Consider the following 14,206-nt stretch of genomic DNA (forward strand, 5'->3'; position numbering starts at 1 on the left):
TAATGTTAATTTTATTGTAGTTTTAATAGAAGAAGATAAGAAAATGGCTGCTACGGTCAATATTTACTCCAGCTTGGTGTGGTCTCAGTTTATTGGGAAAAGGTATGGGGGAAATAGCAGCTGGAGGGTTGGCTGGTAGTAGATGTTAAGCAGGTTCTATCACATGTGGCACTACAGGGGTAGTTTACATACTGGAGTGCGACTGTGGCCTCCAGTATGTGGGCAGAACCTCAAGACCTTTAAGTATACGCATTGGTGAACAATATAAAAAAAGGCCTCAGATCTCATATTGTATCTAAACACTTTAGAAACTTTCACACTAGAGACCCAAAAAGTCTGAGGTTTTGTGGAATAGAGAAGGTACAAAAGCACTGGAGAGGAGGGAATTTTATCCAACATTTGAGTCAAAGAGAATCCTTCTGGATATTTGAAACCAAAGTTATGGTTCTGGAAGGGTTAAACATAGAAGTTGACCTTACCTGTTTTAAATCTGATAAAAGACTATGGTTTTTAATGTATTTTAATCTGTAATAAGGGTGGATCTATTATGTTGTATTTATTGTGAAAGGATGGCCGCGGGTAATAAACGTCTAGTGTTAATAATTTTTTTCATATCTGGTTTTAATAATTTTTTCATATTAATTTTATATCAATTTTTTATAAATTTTTTGTATATATACATTTTGATAAATTACTGTAGAATAGTTATTATGAGGAAGTGAAAAAGTAAGTTTGATTTACCTTGTCACCTCTTTATAATGATCGTTTTTTTCCTTTCAAACATTTTTATTATTTTTTGTGTACACGAAATTACAAAGCAATATAAGATACAGTAATGTACAGAGTTAACTTGGTAAACGAAAAAGGGTACAGAAATATACAAATCGTGCCGTGAGGCCAAGAGTAACTTAGTACATCAAGAAGGTTGCACATAAGTGAAGCAAGAATGGATTCAGAAGTAGACTGCTTGAGCAGGTAAATCGGAAAATACCATGTCATAAGTACTAGCTATCAGACCATACAACGAGTGATAGGGGTGAAGGGGAACAAAGAGGGGGCGCAACCAGGGGGGAAATAGCACTCCCCACCCGCCCCCTATTCTGCACGGAAGAGCAAACGGCAGGAGACCTCCCCAGCCGCCCCAAAAGGGAACTTGCTACGACTGAGGGCTCCCCCCGCCATCACTCTCCCGTGAGCTTCCCAGGCTCCACCCCCATATGAGAGGCAAAACAGATGGGATCCCCAGCGTCCCCCCAGCCAGAGGGACGGAGGGTCATCCCGCTTAAGTATCTCCACTTAAAGCGCAGCAGTGCTAAACGTGAATGCCTCAGTAACAAAAAACAAATAACAGTGGAGGTGGGAGACAGGGGGATATACTCCCCCTCCCCCCCCCCAAAAGAGTGTGGCACAAGCAAACCAAAACCTAGTCGGCTTAAACCAAAAAGTAGTGAGGATATGTGAAAGATAGAGAGATAAGCAAAGAAGAGAAAGTGGGGGAAGGTGAGATAAAGAAAGAGAAAGATGAGAAATAGGGGAGCGTGTGGGACACCCAGTAGCACAATCAGCTAGAGAACGAATGGCCCGGGTATAATGGGATGTGGCAATATTTGGCCCAACGTTCCCATATAAGTTCAAACCTACGCTTCTTGTCCTGCATAATACTAGATATTTTCTCTTGTGCCATGATCCAGGAAATTGTATGTTTTACCGCAGAAAACGGGACCGTCATTTTTTTCCAGTGAGCTGCTATTGTAATTTTCGTGCCTAAGAGGATGAAAAAGATCAGGGTTTGTGAATGTTTGGATATACCTTCAATTTTGAGGTTAAGTAGCGCAATGTCTGGCGTCTGAGGGATCTGGGCATATGTAAGCTTGCGTAGTAAAGCAAAGACTTTGTTCCAGAGACCCCTCAAACGCGGGCATGACCACCATATGTGGAGTAGGGTACCAATATGATTGCACTGTCGAAAGCACATCGGGGATGCATGAGGATAGATTTTTGTGAGAAGATAGGGAACTGTATACCATCGGAGAAGAATTTTGAGACTAGCTTCAATCAGAAACGCATTCATTATGCCCCTATAGGACCGTTGGAGACAGGAGAACCATTTGTCACTCTCCCATTGCAGGTCTAGGTCCTTCTCCCATGCCAGGGCATAAGGCGGTTTGGACAATGTCGAGGCCAAGGAGGAATAGATGATGGATATCCCTCCCCTCTGATCAATGACATCCGAACACCATGCTTCATAAGTCGTAACTTTTAGGGGAACCGATTTATCCAGCCATATAGAGTGGAGAAAGTGGGAAATCTGAGAGAAGCAAAACCTTTCCTCATTTGGCATTTTCAATTTCTTGAGGCAATACAAGAGGGAAAAGGGGCCTGAGGGGGTGAAGAAATTCCCTATTCTGAATAAACCGTTATTGAGCCACCACTTGAAGGCTAGTATGTTCATTCCAGGAGGGAATTTGGGATTGTGGAAGATATGCGTCAGTGGGCGTATTGGTGAGATCAGGGCCGAGTTTTTATAAATTTGGTCACACAGGGACAGGGAGTGAGTGAGAGTGGGGGCCAATACTGGAGGTCTCATTTTGGGGGGGACCCAAATGAGGTAGTCTATCGTGTGTCTAGGGACTGCTTGTCTTTCCATAGAAACCCAGTCAGGCTTCGCAACCCGGGCATAGACAATGGAAAGCTGGGCCAGTCTTGCTGCTTGATAGTACCACCAAATATTAGGTAGGGCAAGTCCTCCTTGTGATTTGAGACGATATAAGACATGTTTAGAGCATCTCCTTCCTTTGGTACCCCATATAAATTGCAGTATGCTGGATTGCAATTTATGTAATTGTGACTTGCGTATCGGGATAGGGAGAGCCCTAAATAAGTATAGGATACGTGGAAGGAGAGTCATCTTTATTGAATTAATGCGGCCCAGCCAAGAAAGATCATACTTGGACCAGGAAGCCAGGTCGGCAGAGAGTGTTTTGAAAGCAGTGGGAAAGTTCGCAGAGAAGAGGGTTTCGAATTAAGGCGTGAGATTGATCCCTAGGTATGGGATGTGTGTTGTGCACCAGTGAATTGGGAAGTGGCTCTGAATATTCTTCAGTAAATCGGGAGGAACCGTGATATTCAAGGCTGTGGATTTGGAGACATTAACAAGGAGTCCTGATGCTTTACCAAACTGGTCTAGCAGGGAGAGTATGTTGGGCATTGAGATTAGTGGGGATGTGACAAATAAGAGGATATCATCCGCGAATAGCGCGCATTTGTGTTCTTGCCCCCCGCAAAGGACACCTTTGATATTAGGGTTGTGCCTAATCGCAATGGCCAAAGTCTCAATGGCGATAGCGAAAAGGAGGGGGGAGAGTGGGCAACCTTGTCTTGTCCCTTTTTCTATGGGGAAAGGATCAGAGTAGCAGCCTTGCAGACGAACCCGCGCAAGGGGGTTCGAATACAAGGCACGTAAAATCCCCAGGAATCGTGGACCAAAACCCCAGCGTTCAAGGACCTTGAAGAGATAGGGCCAGGTCACTGTATCAAATGCCTTTTGAAGGTCAATTGATAGAAGGTACCCTGCTTGTGGAGGTCCACCGTCCCATTGTGAATTGAGGAGGGAGATAATATCAATTGCTCTTCTAATTTGGTCTGGTCCCTGTCTCCCCGGGATGAAGCCCGCCTGGTCTTTGTGGATGTAAAGTGCAATGTAGGAAGAGAGCCTATTGGCTAAAACTTTCGTCAAGATTTTGAGGTCATTATTAATCAAAGAGATCGGACGATAATTAGATACTAGAGACGCGTCTTTGCCCGGTTTGGGTATGACTGAGATATAGGCCAGGTTTAGGGCTCCATCCAGGGGAGATTCGGATCTGATATGGTTGAAGAACCTGACCATATATGGGACCAGTTGGGTTGAATTTTTTTTATAATATGCTACAGAGAAACCGTCGGGACCTAGAGCCGAGTATGCTTTAAGCTGCTTAATAACCTGTGTAACTTCAGCTTCCGTAACGGGGCTATCAAGGAGATCGGAGTGCTCCGTAGAGAGTTTCGGTAGAGGGATAGTATTCAGAAATTCTTCTAGGCGAGGATGAGATTCTATGGTGTCTGCTTTATAAAGTGAGGTGTAGAATTTCTGAAACGCTTCCATGATCCGGCATGGATTTTGGGTTAGATCCCCTGTTGGCATACGTATCTTAGGAAAGTGATAAGTGCGAGGCCTAGGGGACAATTTCGCCGCCAGTTTGGCACCAATTCTGTCTTTTTGGGAGTAAAAACGAGCACCGGACCATCAAAGCTGTTTTTCAGCCTCTGTGGTTAGGGCCAGGTTTAAAGCCACCCGGGTGGATTCTAGGGATTCCAAGGAATCCTTAGTGAGGTTTTGTTTGTGGGATTTACTGAGGGCTTTAAATGACCTTTGGAGATTGGAAATGTCTGCTGCTCTTTCTTTCGTTAGTCTTGAGGCAATCTGAATAATTTCCCCCTTAAGCACTGCCTTGTGGGCGGCCCAGAGGGTGTCCGGGGACATTGAGGCTGTATTATTAATGCGGAAGTATTCTAGGATTTCGTGTGCAAGGATTTCACATTGAGCTGGATCGCTTAAAATGCTCTCGTTTAGCCTCCACGTGAAATGCTTGGGAAAGTTGTGTGAACGGAGTAAGAACAGGACAACTATAGAGTGGTCGGATAGGGTAGTATCCCTGATGACTGCTTTCTGGGCCTTGGGTATGCCTTGTGATTGAATGAAGATATGGTCTATTCTGGAGTAGAGGCGGTGAGAGACAGAGTAATGTGTGTAATCTTTAGATCTCAGATTTAATTCCCTCCAAATGTCCACCAGGCCCTGTGCCTGAAGAGTAGAGGCTATTTTGGTACTTTGTTTTGGGGGTCTCCTTGTACTGGAGCTGCCTGAGCCTGATTTATCCAGAGAGTGATCGAAAGGTATGTTCGTGTATAATGATCGTTTTTAACATACAATTATATTGAGGAGTTTTATATATCAGCTTTGCCGCCAGCCTGTGTCCCCGTGTAAAACAATCGCGTTGAGAAGCAGGGATTTACGGCTTCCTGAGATCTCCATGGTGACTGGCCGTCTATTTATATCTTCAGGTGACGTGGTAGCCTCGCCCTTGCTGACAAAGTCTCGTAGGAAAGTAACGTGTACAGGGGGAGGAGCAACCTGGCGGACATCACCGGCTGCCATCCTGTGCATAGCTCTGCACGAACGATTGATACGGCGATCCGCCATTACTGGCGCTCTTTATGTCTGCTCTATGCCTGTACATACAGCAACACATGTGAGTACACATTTTAATCAAATATATAGCCTTTTTGAGTGGTAAAGGAGAGCACTTAGATTCATTTTATTTCTCTCTACATTATCCAGTTGGTCATTTCCTACCTGATAGCCAGCGCTCCTCCTTGTTTCTCTCCTGTGGAGACATAAGTGAGTTTGACTTTCTGGTAATTCAGGGGGCCATCTGATTTGGTAAATGCTCATCTTATAGCCATTGGAGGGATTATCACTCATTACACAGAGAGGATTGAAGTCACCCTTCTCACGCGATTCTCATAGTCTCATTCTTACCCAGTACGAAGAACATAAGGGCTGATGCTTTGTTGCACCAGTTTTCCTCTGCTTCCAAGATGGCGTTGGCTCCTGTTCCTGTGATACCTCCCGATCATATTCTCGCTACGGTTCGTACCAAACTCACTTCACTTTTGGGTGACAGAATTCTTGCCGCTTAGATCCATTCTCCTCCTGAGAAAACTTGGGACTGCTGCATTGTCCCTGAGTGTCTCTGCACTGCTGTGCTCCGGACTTACCATTCTCCCAAAGCTGCTGGCCACCCAGGGAAGAATCAACTAATTTAGGCTATTTCCCAACAATTCTGGTGGCCCAGTCTATGTGCTGATGTAGCCACCTTCGTAGCTGCTTGTTCCGTGTGCACACAGAGTAAGACACCACAATACCTTTCAGTGGGCCTCCTACAACCCATACTCAGTGGAAAGAGGCATTGGACTCACCTGTCTATGGATTTTATTGTGGAGTCACCCAACTCTCAGGGCAACACAGTTATCCCCTTTTTTTTTTTTTTTAAGATTTTTATTGAAGATTTTTCAACATACAAATGTCTTAGGCCGCGTACACACGCGCGGACTGTTCGCCCAACTTTGTCCGTCCAACAGTTTCAGCAAACAGTCCGCTCAAAATTAGCATGGACGGACATGCCCACACACGACGAACGAACAGTTTGCTGAAACCGTGCGCGATGACGTGAACAGCACGTACGACGGGACGAAAAATACGACGTCCTATACACTGCATTATAGCTTTCGGCGTGAAAATCCTTTCTGAGCATGCGCGCAACTTTGTTTGACGAACAAGCCTACACACGAGCGGGCTGTTCGCTGAAACAAGGTTTCAGCGGACAGTTTTTCGGAATTTCCGAAAAACCTTGTCCGTCCAACTGTCCGCTGAAACTGTCCGCTGAAAGCCCACACACGAGCGGACTGTCCGCCCAAACACTGTTCAGCGGACAAAGTTGGGCGAACAGTCCGCCCGTGTGTACGCGGCCTTATAGACCATGACAGCCAGTCAGGTAAACTCATACAAAGTAACATCGGAGTAACAAGGTACAAAAAGGGAACAGTGGATTCCAACTAGTTATGACAAACAGAGTGGGGACACAGTCACGTATCACATAGGAAGACCTGCTGCTTTAGAAATATATATGTCATCACATTCGTCTCTTCATGGGGGGGACTTATCTATTATTACTAGCGTTCCTAAATTCCTGAGGGAAATCTGGTGAGGCTTTTATTGTTCCTATGAGAAAGGTATCCATTTACCGGTCCTGGAGTTCAAACCTTACAGGGGTTGTACATGTCGTAGATGCATTAAAGGAATGTTTCGTTACAAGAAGATATAAATATTTAGTAATATCAATAAGGAAACTCACAGATGTGTCACTGATTAGTTCTCTATTACCATAAGCATCATCAAATGGGTTTCAGATCACCAGGTTGGTCAGAATGGAAATGTCATGGTCGTTCCCGAGATCCAGCGGCCCATGGAAGACCTATCCACAGAATTGGTCCGTTGAGCGCTAATAGGTCTTCCTGGGCGCGCGTTAGCGCAAACGGACGCACGCGGGTGCGAGCAGGTACGAACGGGCGCACGCGGGTGCGCGAGGTTGCGAACGTGCGCACGCGGGTGCGCGGGGTCACGAACGGTTGCACGGTTTCACGTGGGCGCGCGCGGGCACGCCGTGCGACCGTTCTTGGCGCCCAGAGGGCTTCTTAAGGAATTCGTTCTAGTGGCCCGGTGCTGTCCTGTCTACAGCGTTCCTGTGAGTTACCTCTGCTAACCTGATTGTTCCTGCCTCTGATCTACCCGGCCTGTTCCTGATTACTCCTGCTTGCTGCCAGCCCTGACCCTCGGACTTCCTGACCACGCTTCTGCCTTCTCCTTCGGTACTTCTGCTGCCTGTTGCCCGCCTGCCAGCCGTTCCTGTACTATCTCCTGCACCTGCTGCCAGCCGCTGACTGCTCACCAGCTGTTCCAGAACCACCTGCCTGCACCCGCCACTGTCTGACGTCAGCTCCAGGGCCATACCCACCATCACTGACTTGGCACTTGTGCCCTCTGACCTCTAGAGTCCCTGTTCCCACTCTCAGGGGATCTCGAGCCAGAGGCTTACGAGAGGCCGCTCCCTGCACTCCGGGCTCCTTCCACCAGGTACGTGACAGTACAGGACAGCCATGTCCGAGCCCACGCAGGGAGCCTCTCCTATGGATGAACTTTGCCACCACCTCGCAGGACTCACCCAAGCGGTGAAGAGTTTACAGGAGGGCTATAGTCAGCTGGAGGAACGGGTCCTGGCCCTGTCTACTGCCTCCCCAGCTGCTTCCGGGACTTCTGCTACTCCTTCTGTAGTGATGCTGCCCCCCGAACCCAGGGTGCCCACACCCGAGAGATTCTCTGGAGATCGTGGAAAATTCCGGACCTTTCGCAATTCATGTGAACTTTTCTTCGCTCTCCAGCCCAGGACCTTTTCCCTTGAGGCCACCAAGGTGGGGTATGTCATCTCTCTACTAACTGGCGAACCTCAGTCCTGGGCCCACCGCTTGCTAGAGAAGAAGGATCCTTCCCTTGAAACCCTGGACATCTTCTTTCAGGCCATGTCGCGGTTATATGAGGACCCACAACTAACCGCCACCGCTGAAGCAGCCCTGCACTCACTACAGCAAGGCCGCCGACCTGTGGAGGACTATGTGTCGGAATTCCGACGCTGGAGTTCCGACACAGATTGGAACAATGCAGCCTTACGCTATCAGTTCCGTATGGGCCTATCGGAACCCTTAAAGGACGAGCTCGCCCGAGTGGGCATTCCAGAGACTTTGGAAACATTGGTGGAGCTAGCTATCCAAATAGATAGGCGGCTGAGGGAACGCCGTCTGGAGCGGTCCTCAACAGTTCCTCGTCCGGTGTGGATGCTTCCTCGGGTCCCCAGCTCTCCTCATCCTGCTTCTCCCGCTGTCACCACGACGAACCAGGACCTCCCCGAGCCCATGCAGCTGGGCCTACTTAGGCCCTCCTTAACGCCGGAAGAACGCCAACGCCGCCGGGAGGGAAATATCTGCTTATACTGTGGAGGGTCTGCACACTTTGTGCGTAGTTGCCCTGCCAAGCTCCGTAAGTGCCTCTCCCTATCTCCTGCCCTTACGTTAGACTGTCCTAGTACTACCTCCCATTTGACTGTGTCCATTTCCTTGCAGCTACCAGGAGGGAACGTCCAGACCAACGCCATTATTGATTCGGGAGCTTGCAGTGGCTTTATGGACTTATCTTTCGCCACAAGACATAACATCCCTCTCCGGCCCAGGGCAAAGGGACTTTCTATACATCTGGCCGATGGTTCTACTCTCAAGTCCGGTCCTGTAACCCAGGAGACTCAGCCCTTACTAACCTCTATTGCCGGGATCCACCAAGAGTTGCTCTGTCTGGATGTTATTACTTCCCCCCTCTTCCCTATCATTCTCGGCATGCCCTGGCTAAAGGCACATAACCCCCTTATTGACTGGTCCACCGGGGAATTAAGATTCCTCTCACCCTACTGTCTCCAGCACTGCTTGTCGGGATCCAACCAGGCCTCCTCCTCATTGCTCTGCCTGGAAGTTGACGCAGAAACCCGCCAAGCTGTACCTCCTGCCTACCATGACTACCTGGATGTGTTTAGTAAAAAGGGTGCGGAGACCTTACCCCCTCACAGGCCATATGACTGTCCTATTGAATTACTTCCAGGGGCGGAAATCCCCTTTGGGAGAATTTTCCCACTATCAGAGACTGAGTTGGTGGCCTTGAAGACCTACCTGGATGATAATCTAAGGAAGGGATTTATACGTCCTTCTATTTCACCAGCGGGAGCGGGAATCTTTTTCGTGGAAAAAAAGGACCAGACCCTGCGCCCCTGCGTTGACTACCGGGCCCTTAACAAGATAACTATCAAGAATCGTTATCCTCTACCACTTGTGCCGGAACTCTTCCAAAGGCTGGGGTCAGCAGCAGTATTTTCGAAGCTGGATCTCCGGGGGGCCTACAATCTGGTCCGGATCCGTGATGGCGACGAATGGAAGACTGCCTTCCGTACTCGCTTCGGGCATTTTGAGTACCTGGTCATGCCCTTCGGTTTATGTAACGCTCCCGCCACATTCCAGCACTTCATCAACGATATCTTCAGAGACTACCTAGACCTGTTCGTCATTACCTATCTGGACGACATCTTGATCTTCTCCTTCTCCCTGGCAGAACACCGGGAACATGTCAGGAAAGTACTGTTCCGACTCCGACTTCACGGGCTATATGCCAAACCGGAGAAATGTACCTTCGAGCAACAAAGCATTCAATTTCTGGGGCTGGTAATTTCTGTTGATGGCATCGAGATGGACCCTCAGAAGATCTCCGCTATCCGTGATTGGCCCGCTCCCACTGACAGAAAAGGGGTCCAGCGATTCGTTGGATTTGCGAATTTCTATAGAAAATTTATTAGAGGATTTTCCACTATTATAGCCCCCATCACAAGACTGACCAGGCAGGGTCTGAAGTTTCAATGGTCCCCAGAGGCTCAGGAAGCCTTCTCTACTCTGAAGAACCTGTTTGTGTCGGCCTCTATTCTCAAGCATCCTGACCCGACCCGGCCTTATATTCTAGAGGTCGATGCCTCTGAAATTGCGGTTGGGGCGATTCTATCCCAGAGACATGGGCTTAGGTCCCGTTTGCACCCAGTCGCATTCTTTTCCCGTAAGCTATCCGAAGCAGAGGCGAATTACGACGTCGGAGATCGGGAACTATTAGCCATTAAAGTGGCCCTTGAAGAATGGTGCTACCTACTGGAGGGGGCCACACATCCAATCCTTATTTACACAGATCATAAAAATCTGGAGTATTTGAAGTCCGCCAAGAGGTTGAGGCCACGTCAGGCCAGATGGGCTCTTTTCTTTTCCCGGTTTTCATTTCATATAACTTATCGCCCGGGGTCCAAGAATACCAAACCGGACGCCCTGTCCCGAATGTTCAACGAGCCAGAGACTTCTCCACATCCAGATACCATCCTGACCTCAGGGAACTTTCTTCTCCTTCAAACAGACCTGCTGTCTCTGATCAAGCAAGCTTCCGCTGGTGCCACTCCCCCACCTAACGTCACACTTCTGGCCAAAGACGAACTTCTCTGGTATGAAGGCAAAATTTTTGTTCCCCAGGAGACTCGGGTACCAGTCCTCAGTGCATGCCATGATCACCTGCTGGCCGGCCATTTCGGAGCCCTCAAGACCACCGAATTGGTTCAGCGCACCTTTTGGTGGCCCCAGTTGAAGTCCGACTGTAAGAAGTACGTGGAGGCATGTGTCATCTGCATCCGGAACAAGAGCAACAAGTCCAGGGCCTGGGGTCTGATGAGACCATTACCTGTTCCCGAGAGGCCTTGGCGGATGATATCAATGGACTTTATCGTAGAGCTTCCACCATCAGAAGGCTATTCCACAATCTTTGTGGTAGTGGACAGGCTAACCAAGATGGCCCACTTCTTGCCGATGAAGGGCACCCCCCTCCGCTGCGGAAACAGCCGAGGTATTTATTAAAGAAATTGTGAGGCTACATGGCGTTCCCGCAAATATTACTTCTGATCGGGGAGTGCAATTCACGTCTAAATTCTGGAGAGCACTCTGCAGGGCCTTGAAGATTGATCTTTGTCTCTCATCTGCTTACCACCCACAGACCAATGGGCAAACAGAACGGACGAACCAGACGCTGGAGCAGTACCTGCGCTGCTTCTCGCCTTTTTCTCAGGACGACTGGGCTCCTTTGCTCCCGTTAGCAGAATTTGCTTACAATAACTCCATCCACTCTGCCACAAGTCAGTCCCCGTTCTTCGCTAACTACGGCTTCCATCCCTCATTTCTGTCCCAAGACCTGCCTGAAAGCCCGGTACCAGCGGTCCAGGAGAGTATTGACTTTTTGAGCTCCAATAACAGACTGCTGCAGGAGACCATGGCAAAGACCCAAAGATATAATAAAGAAGTCTTTGACAGGAGGAGAAGGGGGGAACTTGAACTCAAAGTCGGGGACCAGGTTTGGCTCTCCACGGTGAACCTAAAGATGGCCTGTCCTACTAAGAAGTTGGGGCCAAGGTTTGTGGGTCCCTTCCCAATTGTGAAGAAGATAAATGATGTAGCATTTGAGCTAAAACTGCCAGAATCATTCCGGATTCACCCCGTATTTCACGTGGCATTACTCAAACCAGCCGTCCCGGATCCCTTTGACAGCCGGAGGGTCGTTCCACCTGAACCTGTGATCATCGACGGTGAAGTCGAGTACGAGGTGGAATCCATCTTGGACTGTAGGCGTAGACGGAATCAAGTTCAATTCCTGGTGAAGTGGAAAGGGTACGGACCCGAAGAAAATTCTTGGGAACCTGAATCTAACATTCATGCCAGGAGACTGATTCTCGCCTTTGAGAGGGCCCATCCGAATAAAATGGCTCAATTGGGCATCCGGAGGCTGCCCCTTGGGGGGGGGCAATGTCATGGTCGTTCCCGAGATCCAGCGGCCCATGGAAGACCTATCCACAGAATTGGTCCGTTGAGCGCTAATAGGTCTTCCTGGGCGCGCGTTAGCGCGAACGGACGCACGCGGGTGCGAGCAGGTACGAACGGGCGCACGCGGGTGCGCGAGGTTGCAAACGTGCGCACGCGGGTGCGCGGGGTCACGAACGGTTGCACGGTTTCACGTGGGCGCGCGCGGGCACGCCGTGCGACCGTTCTTGGCGCCCAGAGGGCTTCTTAAGGAATCCGTTCTAGTGGCCCGGTGCTGTCCTGTCTACAGCGTTCCTGTGAGTTACCTCTGCTAACCTGATTGTTCCTGCCTCTGATCTACCCGGCCTGTTCCTGATTACTCCTGCTTGCTGCCAGCCCTGACCCTCGGACTTCCTGACCACGCTTCTGCCTTCTCCTTCGGTACTTCTGCTGCCTGTTGCCCGCCTGCCAGCCGTTCCTGTACTATCTCCTGCACCTGCTGCCAGCCGCTGACTGCTCACCAGCTGTTCCAGAACCACCTGCCTGCACCCGCCACTGTCTGACATCAGCTCCAGGGCCATACCCACCATCACTGACTTGGCACTTGTGCCCTCTGACCTCTAGAGTCCCTGTTCCCACTCTCAGGGGATCTCGAGCCAGAGGCTTACGAGAGGCCGCTCCCTGCACTCCGGGCTCCTTCCACCAGGTACGTGACAGGAAACATGGGGAAGAAAAGGACGAAATGGCTTTGGGAACGAGTAAGGGGAAAAGGAAAAGTGGGGAAAGTAATGGGGGGATCCTGTCAGCTCCGCACCCCAGACACCCCAGGGTGAGATAGAGTCATATATTCTGGGGTAGAGAGAAAATGAAACCAACACGCCCAAATTAAGGTGAATTTTTCAGGTTGATCATGTGCTTGATGTATTAAATTTTCCATGTCCGAGATTTTCCTGATTCTTTCCAACCATTCAACAATGGATGGAGGTTCGGAAGTACGTCATTTTGTGCATGGCGAGCGATTGGAAATACAATTTGTTTGCGGATCGAAGGAAAATTTAGTAGGAATTGTGAGGGGAGGAAAGTTAGGTCAAAAGATGTTATCTGTTTAATCAATCTATGAACTTCTCTCCAAAACTGTTGTATTTGGGGACACGACCACCATATATGTAGGTAGGAGCCAACGCCATCTGCACATTGACAACATTGGGGGGAAAGGTGTGTATTCATTCGCTGTAACTGGAGGGGGGTTCTATACCATCGTGAAATTACCTTGTATGCATTTTCCTGCGTATGAACGTTAAAGGAACCCTTGTGCGCCATTTTGTAAATGGTTTCCCAGTCCTCATCCGATAATGGTTGGGATATGTCCGTTTTCCACTTATGTTTAATCCAATCACATGAGGACGATGAGGAACTCGATAAGAGCGAATACGTGATCAAGATGAGGTGTCTTTGTGGTTCCTGTAAGGAGCATAATTGCTCATAAGGGTTGAGACGATGTGAACATTGTGCCCGCGTCCGAGGGGAGAGAAGGAAATTCCGAATTTGGACATACGTCCAGAAGAGGAACGACTGTGTTCGGGATGTGGTAAAGATTCATATGAGCGCAATCGATGACCCTCGTAGAAATGACAGGCTTGTATGGTTTCATGGGGCCAGACTTCACTCAGAAAATTTTTACTCATGCCCGGTGTTAGAATATTATTCCAAATTCATAATTCGGCACTTATAGGTATTATAATATATTTATGGCAAGCTTGCAAAACATATTTGGTTTTATGATTAATCATAATAAATAGTATGTGTGAATGACCTTGATCAAGTGTTCAGTGAAATATATACTCATCTGAAGCTGAGTTAGTAATACGTTTCTGATGTAACCAGTTTGAGCATGACATATATGGTATCTTGGTACAGAATGTCATGAGAAGACAAAAATAGACATGTGTCTACGTAGCTAAAGCAATGATACATTGTGGATTATATCTTGTTAAAATAAGTTTAGAGTAGTCTCAGCCATGTTAATACATATTAGTATATAGTTACTTAATGTAAAGTTGCTAATATGTGTTCATATTATGTAAAATGTATGGTTATGACATTACATGAACAGCACATTATGTCACGTATGGAGTGTTAC

Source organism: Lithobates pipiens, unplaced genomic scaffold (assembly GCF_037356315.1).
Source record: "Lithobates pipiens isolate NorthernLeopardFrog02 unplaced genomic scaffold, aLitPip1_a1.2 Scaffold_23, whole genome shotgun sequence".
In the NCBI taxonomy this organism is placed as follows: domain Eukaryota; kingdom Metazoa; phylum Chordata; class Amphibia; order Anura; family Ranidae; genus Lithobates; species Lithobates pipiens.